Below are 23,923 nucleotides of genomic sequence, written 5' to 3'. Positions count from 1 at the left end.
GCACACTGCACTGACTGCTAGCCCATTCATGTTGTGTACCCTGACCACCACACTACCACATCTATCACACTACACATGGGTGGTACTGCATTGCACGTATGGGGCTGCATTTGTACACCCATGACTGGGCCATTCAGTATGGCACTGGGCCACATCCTCACATACATGCTTCACACACTCATTGACGACCTCCATGCCTTTACTGGCACCCTTGTTGGGCTTCTGTGTGCCACAGCACACCACATCCACATGCTGGCCACCTGTCATACCATTGCATGGGTGGTTGGTGTGGTACAGAGGGTATCAACTCAGACATTATCCGCTCTTTGCCCTTCAGCGCCATTCCACTTTATGGTATTGCCAATGTACACATCCAGCATCACATCGTACCCTATGTCTCAGGATGTTACACCATGTGCCTCCTGTACAGGTCACACAGTGGTGCAGGCATATCATGCTAACTACATCAAGTCAGGTACGTGTGACATTGCACAGTCATCAGTCATGTGGCCCCTCATGCTCACTATTTGCTTACATACACTACATGCTGTCACAGAGTATTATCCATGCCTACATATACCTCATCTACATACCTGGCAGCATTCTAGCTCATCCTACTCATATTGCTAACAACCATACAGGTGTCAGTGTGGCAGATATATCATGTAGATATCATTGCATCAGTTACATCACACATAGTGCATACACATCACCTTTGCATAGTGACAGTCATGCAGTGTGTATCACATGGATACTGTCCCTATACATGCATATCACATTGTACATGGTTGCTGTACACACACATGCCCTACATGGTGCTGTGGTTGCCATATACCACTATGGCGTGGGTACACATGTGCAGGGCGCATTTCTGGACCGTATGTCTAGCTGATACATTGGGTGCCCTTGTACCTGTGCCATACACACATGTACACGCGGGCAGTGTTACAATAACACATATGTGGTGTACCTTACACAATGGATACAACTTTACATGTCTCAGTATAGTCATGCCGTGATGTCTACCCGGCTCAGACAGTTTACATATGCAAATGACAGTCATGAAACACATCTGTACTCACCTGCATACCACTAACACAGGGGTGTCATCTACTCTGCCATGGGCCATGTTCTCCGCATTACTGATGCATGTAGTACTCCTACATGGCGTTTGCAGTGGGCAGGGTGGGAGGAGCACTCCTGCATGTGTGCACACATGCCACATTGCTCAGCCTGGGCATCTGTGTGACCTCCACAGACTGGACACACACCGTGCTGTGGGACATAGGTCCTGTGCACATCCCACAGGGACACACTGTGTCACTAGTCATGTGAAAGCTCCCTTGCTGGTAGGGTGACACAGACCCATGGTACCACCACAGCGGAAGTACTGTATAGACATACAGTTGACATCCACCTCTGCCGTTCAGTGGACACTACCATGGGGGGGGATGACACTACTGTGTACATTGCACATGTGTTTACACACGGCCCTGCCGGACATCATTGTTGCACACATTGCACCTGCTACAGAACGTTTGGACATGGTTACTTGCTGTTCCCTCCATTTCGGGTACCTATTCTGCTACTACTCTGTCCCATATGTGCAGGCCATACATATCCTGTTTATGAACATAACATTAGGCCATCCCTCCATCATGCATGCTATGCCTGTGATACTGTCTATGATTTCTGAACATATCCATCATGACAGCTTTGCATTACACATAATTGACATAGTCACCCCTACTGCGAGGGATACGTGCACGCCGCGCACATTCCGTATGACATCGACGGTATATGCCCATGCACATGTGTGCTGTGACACTATACATACATGTCCTATCCCCTGCTGTGGCACTTCATTGTTCGATATCCACTGACAGCATCAGCATGGGTGGTGACATTGTTCTGTGTTTGGAATCCCTATGGCGGACCTTGGGTTATCACGGCCGTGTACATGTTGTCCCACTGCTGTGCACACGTTGTCCACAGTCGTTGGTATGCTCCGCGGCTTAGCATTACATAACCACCTTTCACCACTCTCTGCCTGATGGACAGGTATCTTTACTTACACACATCATTCACATTCAGTGCAGATTAGTCATACGTATCATGCGTTACACACCAGTACATCTCGTGGGTTCGACATACCTTTCCAGCCTTTGCTTCTGTATTCGTCAATATTTTCCTCTAACTCCTTGCTTTCAATTCACTTTGCGTTGGGTATGAACATACGGTTTGAATATCCAGGGAGTCTTCCTTTTATTCGTCGTCACCTGAGGCATGTGGGTTCATCACGCCAATAGCTGTTCCTCGGTGTGTAGTTATGCGCATATCACTGGTGATCCTCCTCCATTCGAACGTTATCCACGAAACTAGGCCATGGTTCATTCCTCGTGTGGCCGTTGGTTATTTGCACTACCTTCGTGGGGATGGTATGTATTGTATCATGTTTGTGTGACTGCATACGCTATGTGTGGTGTCAGGTACATTACGCTGTGGTGTTAGCCGTGGATTGTGTGTGTTGGGTATGGTATTCTGTTCAACATGTGGGTGTCCGTGTCCTGGCGGCGTCTGTCGATGGCGTTATGCATTCGGATGTGTAACATAGCTATTATATTCCTGTACACAACGGATGCAAGGATGCATCAGCTGCTGCTAGTGTTACCCACGCGGCTTGTTGCGGGTATGCCGCTGTCATTGACTGCCTGTATGTTTTTGCTACGGTTTTGGCTGTTATCCCTTTGATATGTGCGATGGGGTATATCTGCGGATGTGGGTGACGGGTACGGGGTGTGGGTCTTGCATTTATACATACAAGATATGCTTGTGTGTGTGCTCCATCCCTGCTTGGGGAGCTGCAGGTTACCTGTCTGTTGTTCTGGGAATGTTTGTTTTGTTGATGTCGTGTGATGTTGGTATCGCCTGCATGTGTGCTTCCTGCACGTATTCCTCCTTCACATCGGTTATATATCTGCGGATGTTCGTCCGTGCCTACTATCCATTGGCATTTTGTCACTGATAGTTACGGTGATTGTGGTCCTGTACTTGGGACGGCCTGTATGCTACCGGTAGCCTCCTATTCGTGTGGCGCTTGCTTACTTAACGGTCGTGGAACACACAGCGGTATTTACGGGACCGTAAGTGTCCACGATTGGTGCCGGGATAGCAAATTCGTATTTTCACCGTACATGCCTGATGCTGTGTAACGTTGCCGACCTATCGTGTTGAGTCTACCATATGGCCGCCATACATACGGTCATGGTTTGTACATGCGTCCTTTGCATCTCCTGTTGGCTATGGTCCTGTGGTACATTCTGGGACATTTCCGCTTTGCATCGTTTTACGTCGCCACGCGCCTAGCCACTGAGGAGATGTCAGTACTACTTTGTGGGTACTGCTGTACATACGCCTATGGTTCCTGTACTGTATGCCTACGCATTTTATTACACTCCGCCTGTGACATGTCACCTACATACACATTTTACAGTGGCACACACATTACACACACACAGCGGAACACACAACAGCCTCACCTCACACATACACATATTGCCGCCATAGCTCTCAACCTTCCATTTCCAAAATGAGGAACACACACATTCATAATGTGGAACAAATGGGCAAACTGTGGAACACATACCAATGGCTTACTAACAACTTCAGCTACGAAGGTCATAGGATGGTTAAAATATGCTGATTTACTTACAAAGAAGAACCTTTAATGAATTACTATGATTAATTTCTATTTACCAGGATTTAATTTAAATACATTCCTAACAATGAATGTGTGACAGACTATTTCAATGTGGAACTTTGAGGAACTGCGAGGAACAAGAACTGTTTTAGACCCCAAATGAGGTACGTTCCTCATAATGACGACACTTGACAGGTATGATTGCCGCTTTCGCACCGACGGTTGCACACAGTACCCTCGTTGGCGCATCGTCGGCGGTGTGTACCTCCGCACTCATATCCTATGGATATGACACGCACATATCCCGTTACTGTACCGTGGCCTGGCAATCATCCCGACCCGCGGATATGTATTGATGCAGGTTGACATTTCCATGGCTGGCGTTCCCTGCTCTGCCCACCCTCCCGGATGATCGGGTTGTCGTTCACTATGTTTACTATGTGGAGATTTCGCGTCTTACTTATCTGTAAACTTGCATCCCTGGGTTCCATATTAACCTGTTGTACTTTATATCTGTGTATGTGTACATATATTTCTACGTGTGTACTGATATCTATTTCCGTATCTGTGTATGCACATAAGTACATATGTAGTCGACTTGCGGCGACAGTGGCAGCATACGGCTACGCCGTCTGCTGTAGGACCGGCGTGTGGTTGAGGTGTTGGTGTTCCATGCTCTGCTGGCTATTGGGTGTGCAGTGTTTGGGTGGTGCCTTTGTTGGAGTCACACATTATGGGCGGACATGTTTGGGTGGCGTCCATTTCACTGTGTGTGCAGGTAAGGAGGTGTCAGTCCATGGGGCCTACGCTGTCAAAGTATGTGCTATGCGTTCCCTCTTTGCCAGGGCGTAGGCATATTGGGTACGCCTACGTCTACCTACTGGGGCTGGCACAGTGTGTTCATGGCGCTGAACGCCCTGTGCCTGTGCTTGCCTTGGCAGTTGTGGCGGGCTTGGTGGCCCTAGACCATTATGTCCCTGCAGCAGCTGTTTCCGCAGAATCATATTGTGTAGCATACAACATACTATGAATATGTGGGCACATGTGCCTGGAGAGTACTGCAAGGCTCCACCGGATGTATCCAAGCACCGGAACCGTGATTTCAACATCCCAAACACACGCTCTATGATTATTCTGGTTTGTGCGTGTGCCTCATTATGGCATTCTTGCATGTGTGTGTGTGCATTTCTGATAGGTGTCATCATCCACGGCTCCAGTGCATAGCCAGCATCCCCCACAAGGTGACCTTGTGTGATGTCCCCCCTGGCGAATACCTGATACAGCTGTGAGGCATGCCAGATATGGGAGTCGTGGTAGCTTCCAGGGCTGCCAGCACACACATCCATGATAATGCCCTGCGCATTGCACATGACCTGGCAATTGATGGAGGGGTATCCCTTGCGGTTTATGTAGCGTCTACCCTGCTCCCCAGGCGGTGACTTGATTTCTATGTGCGTACAGTCTATCGCACCCAGTACCTCCGGGTATTGTGCCACACGGTGGAAGTGGCGCATATTGCTAGCCAACTCCTCCTGAGATCTGGGGAAGTTTATATACTCATGGGCATGTCATAACATGGCATCCAGGAACTGGTGTAGTACCCTGGATGCTGATGCCTGTGAGATACCCATTATATCCCAGGTTGGCCTTTGAAAGGTACCTGTAGCCAGTATTCGCAAGCTCACACATACCTTTGTGTCCACTGGGATGGGCTCCCCTCTGTTGTCTCTTGTTCTCAGGCATGGCCAGCACAGCTCCACTATTTGCTGTAACGTGTCCCTGTCCACCCTGTAGCGCTCTACTATCTCCAGGTCTTGCAGCCCCTGGTAGGTCACCCTTGGTCTGAACACTCTCCTTCTCCTATGAGGCCTACGGTAGTTGTCGGCACCCTCCTCCGCAACTCCGTCTGTCTCTGACACATACCTATGCATCACAGCCACGGCGGCACCCAACATATACATATTAAAAGTTCCCCGTGTGTTTACACCCTACGGCCCGGCGTTTGGGAAATCGCACTGTGTGTTGTGTGCATTCACACTTTATACTGTTGTGCTGTATACCCGGTGATGTCATTGGGTGTGTCTGTGCAGCCGTATCTGTGGATTATCTTCGGTGTTTTACCGTTGCAACTGCAACGGTATTGCCTTTAGTGTTACATTACAGTTGCCTGCATTGGCTTAGCTTTGCATCTTACATTACTGTTTCTGCACGTTGCACCTACTATTGCCTGCAGTGCATCCTGCAGGCACATGGCATATGATGCATTCTGTCTGCCGCCGTTATGCTACCTCTGTACTTGGCTGTGCTATTTCTGTTCTTTGCTCTTTGCATTTCTACTACATCCCCTACTATCTTTGCATTCCTATGCCTCCCCTTTCCCGTTTTGCAGGAGTCTGCATGCAGAGTTGTCAGCTGCAGCCGTTTGCCCTTCCTGGATTGATTGGTGTTGATTGCTCATTACGGCTCCAATTACACTGCTTCCGCATTTCCTCATATTCTCCGCATTACCTTCCTATATCCGTGGTTGTTGACGGGGAGGCCGCCACATGACTGGGTTGGGGAACGTAGTCATCCTCGTGCACATGCATCTATGCGGGCATTATGTACTCTCAGCGCATCTATTTCCTCACACGCCATCCTGCTGCTGTGATGTGCATTGTACAGCCCATGTTTGCTGGCCTCCAATGTGCTTCCTCCTACAGTGGCACACCTCTCTGCGATTGACATGTATCCCGTGTAGGCCACTCCTCGGTGTACTACCGCTGCCGCTTGCTCCATCCTTACGGCGCCGGTTTTGCGATTCACTATTATCTGCCTCATTTGCATGGCATTGACTGCTAATACATGGTTATGGCGCCGAACACTGCCGCCACTCCTTGACAACCCTTGCGCTGGGGTTGAGGCTTTCCATACATACTATGGTGTGTGGTGGCTGTGCAGCTGATGTGTATTATACTGCTCTTTTAGGACATTCTCATATTATTTCATTGTTTTGCACCTTCTGTGCACATATCCGGGGATTCTGCTGTGGTTTCTGCATACATAACATTTATGTCATTATTTACAGTTTGTGCATGTTTTCTTTGGACATTCTCGGTGCCTTTCGCCATTGGCATATTGCACCTGTATGATACCTGACATTGACAGCCTTCCATTACTCCTTGGTCATGTTTGGGTAAATGTAAACCGTTTTTTTTTGGTTTACATTGCCGTGCCCTTACGCTACACCTGCCCAACTTCGTGGATCGCTATTTGCCTTCATTTGCATGGTGCAATACCGCACACAGTGTGATTAGCATACCTACGCCGGGCGGCGAGTCCGGCGCACGCCGGTAGTGCACGTGGGATTGATTCATACCTGAATCGCTCGGTGGCCATATTTGGCTTTATAACGCCGACGCTATGCGGGCGCCTGGCGCAAGGTTCATGAATCCCGGGGATAGTGTTTTTTTTATCTAGAATATTTAATCATCAGCTTTATTTCAGTAACTACAGATGACTGTTAATGCTGTAATGTATTTATTTATTTATTGGCATTTGATTACTGGGAAAGTCTGACTGGGTAGAAGCCCATTCTCAGCAGAGGCCCAGGGAGAAAATCTCCAAAGTATTACAAAATGTTTTAAGAACAATAATTTTACAGTCTTTAAAATAATTTGAAAAGCAATTACAGTTTAAATAATTATACCAAATTAGATATAATATGACAACAATGGATAAGAAAAGATACAAATTATATAACAATGATGTAATAGTTAAAGAACTTTTAACCAGTTTATAGAGAAATTAAAGGTAAATTTGTTTACAACAAGCAGAAATTGCAATATGAAGTGAGAGAAAACCAGGCTTATAGTACAATTAGGAAGACTGTCTGTTATATATTCTACTTCAGAACCATTTGTCAGGAAATATATCTACTGTATATTAAATCAGACTGGGTCATAATAACAAATGTAATATCCTGGCCAACTGTGATGCTATGAAGTGTTTAAACTTTGACTACAGCAAAGGCAACTTAAGTTTCACTACTGTCTGGAGTTGGCATTGAGGAGGAGAGGAAAGAAGGTTATTGACCTACTCACCTCCATTTGGGAGAGGGGTGGGGGCATTATCTTGATATATAATGACTGTGATAGATTCCCTAGTGGACTGGGAATTACAGAGGCATGTTTATCTACAAGTTGGCAACGCCATTTGATTATTTTAGAAACTTAGACATGGATGTGTATTTCAATAGTCCATTTCATGCTAGCCTTTGGATGCTAAAGAGTATACCAGTGATGGCAGGACATAAGTATCCCATTCACTTATTTCTTAATCCTCTCACTCAGAGGGAATGAATAAATAAATCAGGAAGTTGGGATAGAGCTAGTATTTGTCAGGAGAATTAAGAAAAACAAACAAACAAATAAACAAAAAAATAAAGTGCACTAGTATCTGGACAGGATGCTCAAAAGGTTGAGTATAATCTGACAATCATGTGACTGAAAATGTCACTGTTGTTAGGGAACAGGCACACTTAGGAACAAGTCTTAGTTTTTATCAATATGTCTCCTCAATGTTTGGGAAGCCATTTTGAATACATCAGCTAGTGTTAAGGCAATATGACTTGGACATAGTTAAATAATTGTGGCATTATATATGGCACTGACTGGATTTTGTACACCTTTATATAACAAAATAAGCTGTGGGACTGCTTTCAGTAAAAATAAGTAATATCAATTTGAGAACAAAGATTATTCAGTGCATAAGAGTTTAAGGATGTGTATAGAGTACATTTTAGGAGGACTATAATCACATTTCTGAGTCCAGTATCAGGTATGTGATTTATGTTTCTGATATTGTTCTTGCTATCTGTATAATTGTGCATGTCCAAAAACAGGACAGACTGGCAATGAGCATGTATAGCATCCAATAAGGGTTTAGTTAAACATAATAATGAAGACTCAGATAGTTGAATTAAATATAAATCACCAGTACTACAAAAAAATAAATATAAAGGTACAGAAAGGTGAAAATCACCACAGCTGAGAAAAATAATAGGTTCATAGGTGTGTACTAGGCTAATGGCCCTGGAGTTTTTACAAACCTAGTGCATAGAAGTGCCCTGGCATTGTGTCGCCCGACGTTAGTTCCCAGTCCCTCTCTTAAGTACAGCCACTGGAGTGATCCCTGGGATGAAACTAACAATGCTAATGAAGATTAGGAATCCTATACTGTATGTCTGGAGCGAGAGCAACAGCTAGGTAAATTGGCACACTGAAAATTCCCCAAACAGTTGCCCTTTCAAACTAAAGAGAAAAAAAATAAAGCTGATGAGCAAAAGGAGATCAACCTTAACTACAGAAATATTGCACAAACATCATTTATTTATCAGCCACACAACCACAGTTGTTGAAATTAATAAATACCAGTATCAATGTCAAATTGTGCCACTAAATGAATGACAGATGTATTATCAGTAGTCCTCTTCTGCAAGATTGACATTGCCAATTGCAACTCCTAAAATCTTGTACCCATGGCAGCCAGTAGTTTGCCCCATTCTAACTCTGGCTATGTGCTTTTCTGCTGACTCAATGCCAGCATTTGGCACACTACAGAATTTAATGAGAACTAAAGCATGCAATGACCTTTCCAGGTTAGTATGGCCAGCAAGCCATTGAATAACATGCTTAACAAATTTGATAGTCATATATAAGATTACATAAGTCAAAATCCCATTGTAATAACTGAAGGATTTAGATAAATGGAATAAAATGAAACAATTGAGTGTATCTGGATAAGATGCTGAGATCCAACAAATATCCCATCCTTTTAAAATTCTAAGAAGACTTTCTGATGTTTTAAGGGGCAGGCTCTTATTTAGCTTGTGTTGCAAAGTACTCAGAGCTGGCTACTCTAAAGAAAATATTCAATCACAGACAAAACTGAATATAGCAATTTTGATGGAATTTGTAGCCATGAATGCATCAGGACTGTGACATAAATGTTGCCACTATGAAAGGCATCAGACAATCCAAATGGCTATGATTTTAAAGTGAGAGGAAACTCTAAGATGTGCAGCAGTTGGAGATACATAGAAAAAGAATGAGAAAGCTTGTAGTGAAATGACATCAAGAAGCAGAAAGCACAGGGAAAAAGGCTCTTCATTACAAATCAACAATTTTGCATAATATGATTGAACAAAAAATAGATCCAAATACCAATACTGACTCTGAAAATTATAATATGTTACTATAGATCAATTTAAAATCAATTCACAAAATTATATGGATCATGACAAATGTTTCAGAAGTTACGTTAAAATGTAGATCAACATGGGCCTACATATCTCTTATTTCAGCCATTGACAATTACAGACCGTAATTGCAAACCATATCCGTTGCTGTTACCACAATACACTTCAGTAATACTCAAAACCTATATAATAGAAACTGAGTATAATCAATGAAATATAGTAGCTTATGCAACTTACGTGGATAAACATCTCAGTTAGGAAAATATATGCTAACCAATGCATACTCATTGCTTTTTAGACTGGTTAGCTGAGAAAATTCAGGTGGGCTGGCAGGAGATTCAAAACTGAATGCACTAGCACTTGATAATGCCACCACAAAATGGAAAACTTGCTGACTTGTAAACTGCCACAGATTTTTCAAAACTTGTTTGTTTGGAAATCATAGTCACTCTTAAGATTATAAATACATGGACTGGAATAGATTAAATAAATAAAAATACTTTATTAATATGTTACAAAGCCTGCCCAGTGCTGGCTGCAGTCAGATTAAAACTATTAGCAGAACTGAGATATCTGGAGGAGTTAGGAATTTTGTTGAAGACACATTGAGAATGCACAGTCTACATTGCCTGTTCAAGCCATAAAGCATTGGAAAGCTGGGGCTGAACTCAATTCAAGGGAAATCAAGGTAATCACTAATGCTCTCTGCTCAAAACGAGTTGGTATCCACCCCTTATAATGAGGGTATACTTATTTCTGCAGCTGGAGCTAATTGTGTGTATGTGTGTGTGTGTGTGTGTGTGTGTGTGTGTGTGTGTGTGTGTGTGTGTGTGTGTGTGTGTGTGTGTGTGTGTGTGTGTGTTTAAGAATGATTTGTTTGAGCCCTTCATGCAAATGAAACTAGAGGATTCATCTTAAATACCTCTGACAATCAACACTCACAGTGGTTAGCTCTAGTAAAATTAATATTATTTTCACATTTGCCAAGAGTTCTGGTAAAGGACAATAGAGCATGCCTTAAAAGACAGATCCAGGATGAAGTGTCTCATTGATGATACAATAGAGACAGAAAAAAATGATGATGACCAACTTCAAAATTTCCAGAAGTTGTTGGATACATCAAGTGAGTATGGCCTGAGAGAAAAAAAATGGACAAAATTATTTTTTTTTTATCCTGAGGTGATATCTTATATTATGATCATATCATTAAATAAGATGATGTACACAAGTCATAATGAAGAGTGAACCAAACATGCAAGCACTACACCAATACAATGTAGCACAATTAAGAATGAATCTTGGTTTTGTGAACTACATCTGTACATTTTTGCAAACCCTGTTAGTGGATTCAGAGGTAAATGTTTCTAGCCTGGATCAAATGCTCTACAGTCTATGTTGCTTCATCTACTCACATAATGCTGATTGTTTCAAACCTGTGCGTGAACAGATTATTCTTATGTTAGGCAGTAGTGGGTGACCTGAAGTCAATACACATTGGTGAAATATTTGGATCCCTTTTTTAATACTGCTTGTTAGTGATTGTTCTTTCTGTAGGATGCAGTGCCCTTGGTGTGAGAATAACACAGTTAAGGACATACAAAGTGCCTGAGTCTCTGACAGAATTCTATTTGTGCCACATTTGTTAATAAAATGATGACACACCATGACAAATAGGTGTTCTTATGGTGCTTGATGTTTTCTCATACAAACTATTTATGCTGCCTTTTCCTATCTGTTTGATGTATTAAAGGTTGTTTATATAATTTTGATGATGGTGATAATGCAGAGTACTTGCATTATAGGAATGCATATACTCAAGTTGTCATTTACTTGATTTTATAGCCATATTATTTTGGGTTTAGTATCATTTTAATGATTGTTACAATATCAACTTGCTAAATAATATGACCAGAAGGTCCCAAGATGAGAATGCTGAGGACTAATTGTTTGAGCAATGTCAAACATTGACTCTTCTGACCTGTGAAGGCATAAGAACAAGTGCATACATGTGTCCAGAAGGGGGGGGGGGGGCAAATGTGGGTGTTCAAACAAGTAGTCCTCATCATTCTCATTTTGCAAGCTGCTGGATGCATTATTAAGTGATATGACATTGTAGCAATTGCTAAATTGACAGTAAACCTTATTCTGATGTAGGCTTAGCTGAGCAAAAGATTCAGAGTGGACACACTGTAAAGAAGCCTTTCAGCAGACTAAAAGAGTGACTACTTCTGAAAAAAAATCTTCATGTACTATAATCACTCTTTGTTAATCAAATTAGCATTTTATATTTCACTCTTTGACATTGGGATGTGGTATCACATGTGCTGTTGAATTGGATTGCCGGATTGCTTTCTTATGTAGATCACTATCTCATTCTCAGACAGAATGCAATTAACCTAAACTGATCATAAGGCCTCTAGATGTGATTGAAAAAAAAAACCTTCCAGAACTGTCTACACAAAGAATAACATTCATTATTGATTTTCAAGTCCTAATTTCAATTTTCACCTCAAAGGAAGAAATTACAGTAAAGCCTGTGGCTTGGGTGCAGAAAAGAGTTCTGTTTCTCAATGCTTATCTGCAGGTAGTGAATTGACAGGAACAAAGCAAGATAGTAATGTTGACAACTTCCCACAATTACTCCTCATGATGAAAAAAAAGCTTATATTTGAATTTGATAACAATGGTCCATTAGAGGTTTTCTATTAAGTACTAGATGATTTGCTATGTATGGCAAGTGCAAAAATACTGAAGGTTAAAACGGATTCTGTTTTGCCAAAACCTTATAACATCACAATACCAGGGTAGCCAACAAAATTCATCATCCTAAAATTTGTTATAAGAAACAACCAGCTGTGTGTTTGCCAAGGGAACTTGATATAAAGTCCTTGCATATTTATTCTTTAAAATTACATGGCAGACTATTTGACAACCTGATTGTGGGACCCTTAATTGAGGTTAAGTGGAAAAAGATTTATTGTGTGCATATTTAGTTGCCAGATATTGATAAATAAATTGAAGATGTAACAAAAAGTAGCACAAAATGTCATATTAATCAGAATGCACGAAATGTCATATTAATAAGAATGCACGAAATGTCATATTAATCAGAATGCACAAAATCCAGGAACCCTTTACCAAGGCAGAGGCTGACATTACCATAGCAATGCATACATATGGATGTTTCTGAGATATTTATGAAGATTATGTTCTTGCTAACAGTTGATGATGATTTTAAACAGCCAACATTTATTCCCATTAAATACACCATGTTATAAAATATCACTGAGGCATTAAAAATTATATTATTCAGAAATGAGTTTCCCAAACAGGCAGACTGTGACAATGGACATTTTTTTTCAAAAGTGTTCAACTGTTTGTGAAGAAAAGTGATATCAATGATATTTAAAATGCTTCTCATCACATAATGTTGAATGGATTAGCTGAGATAGCTGAGAAGCTTGCCTACCCTTCAGATGTCTACAAAGACTATGGACAATGAAAGTGCTCATGCCCAAAATAAAATGAGCAAACTCCTTTTCAAATAGAATAAGCCAGTATATGCAATTTTAAATCAGACCATTGGCAATGTTATTTATAAACACAAACCTAAGGTCTAAGTTGGACCTCTTAATACCTGGTGTTCAGAGAGAGGTGAATGGTAAACACTTTAAGTAAAAGTGAAAAACAGCACCAAACTTGAATTTATCATGCACAGACCCCATTAGGATAAACACAAATTGTATTGGTTGAAAACACTGTCTGTTGTACTGCCTACCAAACCCTGTCCCTAAACTTGTCTTTATTGCAATTGCTTGGCAAGATTTTCAGTAGACTTATGATTGTTGTGCTTTCCTCTGAATTAGTAATTACATTAATCAGGGTTTATTCATTAATGTCCCATACTTCTTATTTACTATCCATTTCTCTTAATGATTGTTCTTTATCTTCATTTTTTGGATTGATTCAGCATTTTGAATGAAATTCATCAGGGTTATAATTTTCACAGAAAGAACCATAATCATGCTGTTTTTGCATATTACTTCTGCTATTGTCAACCTATCATATTTTAGAAGCAGCTGTATATACTGTATGCCAGTTCTATACTTTATTTAGTTAATTAAATTGTTTATTTATATATTTCTCAGAAATCATGCACATTTCAATATATATATATATATATATATATATATATATATATATATATATATATATATATATAAAATCTTTTCCTAAAAGGTCTTTTTATCTTTAAAATAGTTTCTGTTGTACTAAAAGTATGTTAAAATCATGCTTTCCAGTATTGTTTTATTTGCATACATCAAATAAAGAACTTGAAGGTTTAATAATATTGCATAAAACAATCTTTCTTTAGTCAAAATTATCGATGATTTGAGATGATTTAATGTTGTACATGTATCTCTACTGATTATCTAGGGTTGAGGCAGTTGATGACACATATTACCACTCATCTTCATATAGGAATCATTCATTAAATACATACATACATAAATGAATACATAAATAAATAAATAAATAAATACATACATAAATAAATAAATAAATAAATAAATAGTCTTAAATGTGCAAAAGAATGGCCAATACCATGTACAGTTACTTATAAGGAAACAATACAAAGTACTTGAATAATGGAAAGTACCTGTGCAAAGGCTTCACCAATAAATTAGATTGTAATTGTCACTTGAGATTTATGGCTTTTTGACGCTGCAAGCATGTCATGCATTATTTTGCTTCTTTTACATGGTTACCATATGTGACTTATAGTTGTCATTATTTAAATTATAGTTTTGTACATGCACCTAATCTGATGAAGCTGAGATCCACCTACTTAATTTACATTGGTACATTTATTCCTTTTTAAATATGTTAGTATTGGCATTCAGTACATTTACTTGATTCTTTGCACTTGTGAGTTTTACCCATTTTTATTTAGTTTTGCATTAGTATATGCTTTCACCCAGGCCCAGGTTATTTTTTAGCTGATTTTTATTTTCATTGTGTTTATTTCATGGATACTATTTCAGAGGCATTTTACTATGGACATCACCATTATGGGCAGGCATGTGAGGCAGTGATCCTGTTTCTATACTTTTAAGAATCTCCTCTTATGTTCTGACTGATTCCTATACAAAAGTACATATGTCCTGCAGTTTCTCAAACAAATATAATTAATGGTGACATATGTGACCCTGAAATAACAAAACATTAGTAATTCAGGTCTATGTAAGACAGGTTTTACATGCCATCCCTAAGCCACAAACTCCTGCAGTTAATGCCATCTATTAAAATGATTGTGAGCATAATATCTTAGTCATTTACTACATTATGTAAACTACATGATAACGAGGAGAAGATGTGTGATAATTTATACATTGAAACCTGTACAAATTAAAATGAAAGCATTCCGTAAGAAGAATATGAAAAGAAACAAGAAACCCACAAGAATTATATGAAATTAATCATAAAATTGCATAGGATATATAGGTTCATAGGTTCATAGGTTCATACTAGGCTATCTGCCCAAGGGCATTTACAAGCCTAGCCCATAGTTTTGTGGCTTACGCCACCCCTTTAGTATGGGGAACTATACCCATTATTTTGCTGTGCCTCTGTCGAGCAGTGACACTGAGGTAATCCCTGGGGTATATCTGCGATCTCCCATCCATTGGTCAAGATTTCTCTTGAACAAGGCCAGCGAGGTGCTCTGCCTCACATATACCGGGATTTTATTCCACAGCATAGGAGTCTTTGGGTGATGAATCTATCCCTCCAGCACGTCCTATTAATAGCCGTGTCGAGGTTTAAGTCTCTCGCCCTTGTGGCTCTGATGGATCTAGATTTTTTTGAGGTGAAGCATATTCATCAAATCTGGGTTTGACATGGCCTTGTATGTTAGGCAAAGGTCACCTCTGAGCAAGCATGGCGACTGAATAGAGCTGGAGTTCTTTCAGTCGGGCAGCATAGGACAGATGTTTGAGACCCGTTATCCTTTTGGTGAGGAACTTTTGTGGCCTCTCCAGCTGCTGCAAGTGTCGGGTCAGATACATTCGAATGGGGCATTGTACTCAATCATTGGTCTGATGAGTGATGAGTATAGGGAGACTATGACCTCCCTTGATCTAGATGAGAATCCCTTCATGATAAGGTGGGCAATGTAGAAGGTCTTCCTAACTACTTTAGCTACATGGGTGTCGAATGACAGACTACTATCAACCTGGGTCCCCAGGTCCCTGATAACTTCTTCTGTGCTCAGTGGATTGCCACCTATTTGGTAGCTAGGGGTAACCTTGTTTTTCGAAGGGTATGACTATGCATTTTTTTGCATTTAACTTTAGGCCATGGCTCTGGCACCAGTTATCCATTTCTGTGAGACCCTTCTGAAGGATATCTGTGTCAGATGTGTTTTCTACTATGGCCCAGTTTGCAGTCATCTGCAAACTTTGTCAGCCATAACCCTCCTGTGTTTGCTTGTACTTCGGAAAAGTAGATGCCAAACAAGAGTGGGCCCAGGACTGAGCCCTGTGGTACACCACTTGTGACAGGCTTTGAGTCTGACATGGCGCCAGCAACTCTGACCCTGTGGGTTCTGTCACTCAGCCAGTTTGCAACCCATCTTGTGATGTATGGGTTAACATTTAAGCTGATGAGTTTTTCAATGATACCCAAGTGGGGTATTGTATCGAAGGCCTTCGCCAGATCGAGGTAGGCTGTATGGACTGCCTTTCCTCATCAATGGCTTTGGTGACTGTTTAAAAGTCAACCAAGTTTAGAAGGCATGATCTGCCTTTGACAAAGCCAAACTGGGATGGATCCAAAGTCTGCAAATTCCCTATGTCTTTATTTATGAGGTCCATTATGATCCTCTCCATGGCTTTGCAGATAAGGCTAGTCAAGCTAATGGGCCGGTAATTTCCAGGGTCGGTGGAGGCACCACCTTTGTGAAGTGGGACCACAGTTGCAGTGTGCCACTCCCTGGGTATGTATCCAGAGGTAAGACTATGATTAAACAGCTGTCCTAGCTGTGGGTTTAATTCCTCGTTGAGTTCGTGGAGCACACAGCCGGGGACAACATCAGGTCCCATGGATGCTGTGTTTTTTGCTTTGGAGAGAGCAGTTCTCACTTGGGCGTTGGAGATGTTTGGGGGGCTGCAATCGCTTGGTATAGATATCTCTCCTTTTGGGGAGGGGAGTTTGCACTGAACCTGTTAGCCAGTATGTTGGCAATGTCTGTAGGATCAGTAATCTTCACATCATTTTGAACTAGTTCTGAGCATATCTGGGAGTTTCCTCCCAGGTTTCTAACATAGCTAAAGAAGGCCTTATGATTGTCTTTTGAGTCTTTAGCTATTTTTCTCTCAAAATTTGCTTTGGATGATTTTATGAGAGCTCTTAGTTTTTACTTATAGTGATCAAGGGTGTCTTACCTTTTAAGGATTTTGCTCTATCTTGTAGTAGCTTCCTCCTTTTGTTGTAGAGTTTGTTTATGGCTGGGGTCCACCAGACTGGACGCTTGCCTTTGGTACAAAGAGTCTTTGTTTTGCTTGGGATTGCCTTATCCATGCAGTCCTGCAGGTGCTGGTAGAAGGCATTTGTAAGTGATTCAGCGGCTTGGGTACTGTTTTCCGCCAGCTCACGGGCCTTAAAGGAGACCACACTAGTCTTTAGAAGTGTGAAGTCGGCTTTCGAGAAGTTCTTTACTGTGGTCTTTTTTATTTCAGGTGGGTGTGGGATGAGGACCTCCAGCGAGATTAGTTTGTGATCTGATCTCACCAGTGAGGGGTATACTTCCGGTGTTGAACATTGTGCTCCCATGTTCGTGATGATGAGATCAAGTATGTTTTCTCCTCTTGTGGGGATGGTGACTAGTTGTTCCATGGCATTTGAGTTTATGAATTCCAGGAACTTTTGGGCTAGGGTGTTTGGGCTTGAGTAGTGTTCCCAGTCTATATTAGGGTAATTGAAGTCACCTAGTATGATGGTGTTTGGTGATACATTTATCCCTCTAGTGTTTTCAGGAAGGCCATGTGAGGTTCCTGAGTTTGTGAGGGTGGCCTGTAACATGCTACAATTTGCAGAGCAGTCTTGCCTATGGTTAATTGCACCTGGATGGTCTCCGATGCATCGTCGTTGCCACCAGTCTTGAGGTGTGGGTGTCCTTGATGAATATGGATACCCCTCCTTTCTTGGTATTGTCCGGATTTTGGGGCGGAGCATGATAAGAGGTAAAACCTGATAGTGCTGGGGTGCTCTCAGGAGCCTTGAACCAGGTTTCTGTCACTGCACAGACATCGATGTTCTCCATACTGAGAAGGGCCTCGAAAAGTGCATTTTGAGATTTAGACTTCTGGCATTGAGCAGCATTACCCTTAGTTTTTTCTCTTTTTTTGTTCTCGGGTGGTAGGTTTAGAATTTGAGCCTTGCCTAAAAAGGCACTATGGGGTGGCAAGAGCCTTTGCCAATATCCAGAATCCCAGGGGTGACAGGTGCAAGCCGTCCCGCAGCGTGGCTTGTCCAGCATGTCATCCCAGGCAGACAGACATTGATTCCCTTTGAATGACACCAGAGTTTAAGCCAATTGTTAAAGCTGATCATCTTATCTCTGTATTGTGGCATCATTCTTGGTGAAGGTAGGATACTGCTCAAGGTCAGGGTCATACCTGCCTGGGCTACATAATCAGAGAGCTCCTTAATGTCTCTTTTCATGTAGTCCAAGGAGGTGCGTCTCAGGTCGTTTACACCAGCGTGGACAATGACTGAGTTGTATTTGTACCTGCTGTTGAGAGACCTGAGTGCTTGCGTTATGTGGCGGATTCTAGCGCCCGACAGGCAGCTTACTGTGACCTTCTCCTTACTCAGTCTGGTGAGCGGGCGTCAGTGTGTCTGACTATGGAGTCACCAATGACTAGTGTGTCTGGCATTGTGTTTGGCCTTAAGGGCTGTGACTGTTTGACACTCTGACTGTGAGGTCTATGTGTTGCAGGTGTTGTGTTCTGAGGTGGTGGTTGTTTGGGTGTCTGCTTTGGTGGCCTCTACTGTTTTGGTAGATTTTTGATCAGAGCCGAGTATGTCTTTGTGTGTTTATGTGTATGATTTGAGGTTGTGATGGTACTATGTGAGACTGGGTCTATAGTGTGTGTGGTAACCTTCTCCTCCTGACTGGTCTTGCCAGTCCTATGTTGAGAGAGCTCAGCCTCCAGTTTGGCCTATAGTTGCATCTCTCGCATGTATTTGTGTTTTGTGGGAGGAGGAGAGGGTTGTCTGTGTACATGAGGCAATTGTAACATTGCCTCAATATTCCCAGGTTCACCAGCTGAGCAGGAGAGGACACTAGCAACTGATCCCTCGACATGCTAGAAGGACTAGACAAAAACTTTAAAAGAGATTCCGGGACGTGGGTGACCGAGAAATGGGGGTTTGCCTTTTTGGGGTGCTATCTATAAGAGTGCCGTATCAAGGTAATAAGTACTGTAGGAGCAAGTGGTAGGTTTAACAGATAGAGAAAAGTCTACTTGGAGTCAAGTAGAGATGATCTTTTAGCTATTAGAGAAAGTGCTAGTAACAGGGATGCTTAAAGGTAAGATTGAAAAGAATGCACTCTGCAGTGTGCACTAGAGAAGTTAGATATGAAAGTAGGTAACTTGAGTTTTACCTGTTTAAAAAGTTAAGGTTTAGTGGAGAGTTACTATTTTTAAAACAGCAAGATGGACTGAAAGGGGTGGTTACTTTTGTATTTTGGTACTATGAAATACTGTAGGATGGCCAATAAATTTAAATAATTGAAGGGGTGGGATTTCAAAAGTGATGGTTTTGTGATTACTCACATAAGCCAGTGAAAGTAGAGAGAAATGAGATATATGGTCAGATTAACATAAGAGGTGGGCAACTGACTCAGAACAGAGAGAGCTGTGGTCTCTTTTGAAGTTTTAATATGCTGTTAAAACAGAATGCAAGCAAAACAAAAGGTAAAGAAAACAAACTACAGTATTCAAAATATAGAAAGGCAATACAGAAATACAAAAAATAACAGCAAACTAACCTTTCCTTCACAGCAAAGTGTAGCAGAGTCTGGATGAGCCTTTCTGCAGCTGCTTTTAAAAATAATATGCTGGCAACACAATAAATAAATGTGTAAAGAGCATTTGATTATGGTGTGCTGCAAATAATGAGTTTGACAAGGTATGTCAAGAATTGAAGCAAATAATTAAATAAATAAAACATGGGGCAGTACAGACTACAAACAAGAGAATGCCATGATTAGTAATTCAGTGGTAGGCACACCTAATAGAAAGTCTACTAATACCATATCAATCCATCAAACTATTGCATTTTTTAAAAGAGTTAGACTCTAGGAGATAGACTGTAGTTTCAACAACTCAAAGACAGAGACTGACATTATGGAGATCTGAACTGAATCTTCTCTTGACGAATCAGAATCCCTACATAATGATGCAACACAAGAGGCATAATCACAGCAAAGCAATGACAGGTCCAGCAGAGATTATGAGCAATACAAGCTGATGAGGTCCAGATGCATAACGCAACTGCATCTCATTCTTGGAGTATGTCTAAGTTATAATCTCCGTTATAATATTCATTAATGTAAATTCATAGCCTATAATTAAAATGTTAGCGCATTAATCCAACCTCTGATTTGTAAGGATGTAAATAGGGTGAGTATTTTACCAATAATATCTCAAAGGCATAGGAAAAAAAAACACTTTTCTTGATTCAGCTGAGGAAGTGGGCTCTCCAAAAATTAGGCAAAACTACATAAATATAATAATGTAATAAATGATGTCATCAAACAAAAAACAGTGAAAGAGAATGAATGGTAGATGCTATGAGATGATGATGCCTGTGGTTATGGATGAATGTAATGACTGTAGCCATGAAATGATAAATGTTAGCTCCTCTCTAAGTCATGACCTTAATTTATCAAAAATTGATTAAAAGTATGTTTGGGATGTGCCTATTGATAGTGATGCTAAATTATTACCTGTAAACACCCCAGGAGTTGAAATTAAAACTTATCTGAGTTAACTGCTTTGCTATTTGAAGAAATCACTTTGTTTCCTAATAGCAATGATAATAGTGTGGAAGTAAATCAAGCCCTCTAAGTATAGATGTTTTTCAGGGTTTTTATATCTTTTTATAAAGTGTTATATGAGGTAGGACAACTATTTCTCTACACAGCTCCCTTTAAGGCCCATTTAGGAATATTAATCCCACTTTTGAAATGATTTTGGTTACTACTGAAAAAAAAATAGCTTTAGAAGTGTTGGTTTCTACAAGAAACCCTCAGTGGGAACTGATAAGCTAAAAACCTTTTTTAAGGGATTAAATCAATGTTGGTAGTGCTAAAATGTTGTTTGTTGATGGTCCAGACAGTACTTGTATTTCATGAGATGCCTATATTTCCTCTGACCCCAAGAATGATATTATTCTTGACACTATTAATTTATTACCATCATTCAAATAGTAAATAAGCCCACAATAGCTTGAATATCATTATGTGCTCTGAGGAGTTAAAAGTAACATAGGATATGTGTAGTTCTTTCTTATGTAAACTTGTATCATAATTGTTTCACTTTTATGTTGTTATTCATTTTGGTATGGATACTCAGACATTAATTGTTAGGAGAAGACATGATGCAGGGAAATGCAGCACTAATAACAATGACCTGTCTTAGTGGAATTTGAAACAATGAATGGACTACATGTAAAAGAGAAATAGACAATGGTTTATCTAAACTGGCTGGTATAGAAAATTTTTTATATTCTTCTTGCTAACATACCTTTCTATATGGTGATAAAGGAACCTCTTTGGTGGAGTAAAAAAAACTATTATCGAAAAAGAAAGGAAATGGCGGGAAAATAATAATAAATCTCCTTCTAAAAGAAATTATTATTAGCATTAAAAATAGCGTGTCCATTTGAAGAAAGGCAATTATGAAAACTAAAAGAAAGTGTGAGTTTAATGCAACAAATCTCACTATGGACATCACAATATGACTTTTCTTAACCTAGTGATGAGTGGTAATGCCATCTATTTAACTGGACACTGTCCCAGTTGTACTTCAGTATGTTTGGTGCTTGAGATTCAGGCACTAATCTGTAGTTTGTAATCTTAGGCAGTTAGTTCAAATCCAGCCATTACTGCTCAGAGTATGTTATCTCAGTGTTATTTTGACTATACATGTCACTAATGTTGTTCTCAAACACATCTGCTGTGTGCATGTATACAGGTTGATTCCTCTTACAAAAAACTAGGATAGTTTGTCACATAGCAATGATTTTATTTAAAATAATGATGGCATGCATTTACATTTTCCTTACATAACATTTGTAGGAATTGTTATCCTCTGGCACAAGGGAATGAGATGACATTCTGCATGTTATTGCCTTAGTACAAAAATTACAGGCACACACATCCCTTACAAAAGTAACATGATGTAATGCTTTGGCATGCCAACATATCTCACATTTGTAGCTACATGTCTACCATGGCACATTCATCCCCTTGAACATCATATATTTTCTGTGGTCAGATGCAAGTGTTCAATATCCACAGTCTGTGACTGTTAGCATTCTGTGGTCTTATTCTGTAACGCATGAATAGCATCCACCACAGTTATAATGTGCACATTTATAGTGGGAGAGGGCTCCGTCACCCCTTTTATCAAAAAGAGATTGTTTATGACACATGCATATGATATAATAAGCTAGCATAGGTGGAATGCAACTGCTGTGTTAAGACTTCCAGTGTGGCACTTGTGGTTCATCCACGTCATTAGTCAGTGAAGTCACATAGCTTGCTATTCAGTTCCTGAAAGGGCAACAATATATGAATATACTGATGCTACATAAACAACATTGTATCCAGTTATTCATATTCATGTTTATATTGGACAATGAAATATCATCACGGGTTGTGATTGCACTGCACTGACATGGTTATGCAGAGCATGTTGTGCTGCAAGATATCCTGTGGCATGTGCATTTTGTACTACTTGTATAGCATACCTACACAGATAGACTGTGGTTCAATTCTGGGACAGTGTTAGTACTACACAATGTAAACAGCTTCCTTGTCAAAACATTTATTTATTTATTTTAATTTGTTGACCGGGAGTGTCCGACTGGACGTAGGTCCATTTTCAGTGGAGGCCCGGGGAGAAAAGCTCCACAGTTAAAATAAACAGACAGTAGTTACACTTTATTACATAGCGATTAACAATTTAACATAGCAATTACTTACAACATATTTGCAGATGAAGAACATATTACATCAGTAGACAACTAGAATCTTTATCTGCGAAGTACATAACAGACATTAACAAATGTTACAATGAGAAGTTCCTGCTGTATAATAAGTACTAGGCTTATGAGCATCTGAGCTTGCTATAATCAAGGTAGTTAGTGGAGTTTGTAATCTTAGGCAGTTAGTTCAAATCCAGCCATTACTGCTCAGAGTAACCATGTTACAATTGCCTTATGTACACAGACAACCCTCTCCTCCTTCCAACAAACTCTAATACATGTGAGAGATGCAGTTACACAGCCAAACTGGAGGCAGAGCTCTCTCAACCCAAGACTGGCACAGTCAGTCAGGAGGAAAAGATAACCACCCACACCACAAATCCAGTCTCACACAGAGCTATTGCATCTGCATACCCAACATATAAAAACACAAAAACATACTCGGAGGCTCTAAATAAAAATCTGCCTAAACAGCAAAGACCTCCTAAGCAGATATCCAAGCAACAGCCACCCCGCAACAATACCCATGAATCACATATCTTACAAAATCAGTGTGCCTCACAGTCACAGCCCTTAAGGCCAAACAACACACCAAATACACTTGTTATAGGGGACTCTATTGTCCGGCACACTGACGTTCCACTCACCAGACTCAACAAGGACAAGGTCACTGTAAGCTGCCTGTCGAGTGCCAGGATCTGCCA

This window comes from Protopterus annectens, chromosome 2.part1 (genome assembly GCF_019279795.1).
Source record: "Protopterus annectens isolate FY-2018-M chromosome 2.part1, PAN1.0, whole genome shotgun sequence".
Taxonomy (NCBI): Eukaryota; Metazoa; Chordata; order Ceratodontiformes; family Protopteridae; genus Protopterus; species Protopterus annectens.
The sequence above is the reverse complement of the archived record's forward strand: the minus strand, read 5'-3'. Positions refer to the sequence as shown.